General features: G+C 26.9%; 1 protein-coding gene across 1 annotated transcript in view; it reads left to right on the top strand.

Moving 5' to 3' along the window:
* Positions 1-1,011, top strand: part of LOC108912518 (glutathione S-transferase) — a 157,435-nt gene extending 156,424 nt beyond the window's left edge. Inside the window, exon 6 of the mRNA XM_018717758.2 lies at positions 289-1,011. The gene's annotated coding sequence lies outside the window, so the exon portion shown is untranslated. The remainder of the gene's footprint in view (positions 1-288) is intronic.
* The last annotated feature ends 44 nt before the right edge of the window (positions 1,012-1,055 follow it).

Here is a 1,055-nt window from a genome sequence, read left to right on the forward strand (position 1 = left end):
TATATATATATAAGTATGATATAATTTGTTCTTTATTTCAACACAATTTTATTTCATATTCAGTTAGAAAACTAGTGTTGATCTACAGTAATAAAAACAAGTGAATCCACAGAATACTGATCATCAATCGACAAAAAACGTACCTAACATATCAATAATTTGAAGATAGTTTTAATATTGTATCACATGAAATTACAATGCCTTGATTTTTGGAATCCATCAATTTGTTCCTGGAGGCCACAATTATGTGGATTTATATTATTGCTGGTAACAATTTTTTCTTTTTAGAAATTGGTATTAATCGCTAACTTAAAAAACTACACCTGTACTTATATAATTTAAAATATATGAAATAACCGACTTTTACTCAAGGTTACCAGCTGTCGTGTCAGGCAGAAGAAATACACACCTAATTTAAATTAATTGAAAATAAATAGTAAATGGGTCTAATTTTCCCCAAAATAAATTTAAGTTAAGCCTTTCTGTATCATATCATGAATTGCATATTGTTAGAGATTATTTTTATAAATGTATAAAACAACATCTATCTATAGCATAAATCAAACCAGATATGGAGACTACTATACAGAAATTATATATATTTTAATAAAACATTGACGTTAGTACAAATCTGCAATTGCAAAAATCACCTTTATGTCAGGAACTTACATTAATTCTATATTATCATTTATTTTCCTAAAAATCTCTTCACGTAAACATTAACAAAATTAATTCTCTCTTGTTCCATATGTTTTGAAAAACCAGGCAAAGCTATTACCTCTCCTTAACACACACTCTTTACGTAACTTTCGATTTAAATTTCCAAAAAACCGAAGTCATGTGTTTTAATTTTAACTTCGCTTCTTGGTCTGCTTGCTGATGAGTGTATTTTGTTAAGGTAAGAAATTAGTGTTAGCATTCTTATTATAGTGTTTGTTAAGTGTGTTCATAAGTAGATGAGTAAACCTTATAATTTTTGTAAAATACAATGGAGAGTATACTGCTATAAAATACAATAAACATTTGTACATAGCACTCAAAAATATATACGATAG

Source organism: Anoplophora glabripennis, unplaced genomic scaffold (assembly GCF_000390285.2).
Source record: "Anoplophora glabripennis isolate ALB-LARVAE unplaced genomic scaffold, Agla_2.0 scaffold546, whole genome shotgun sequence".
Taxonomy (NCBI): domain Eukaryota; kingdom Metazoa; phylum Arthropoda; class Insecta; order Coleoptera; family Cerambycidae; genus Anoplophora; species Anoplophora glabripennis.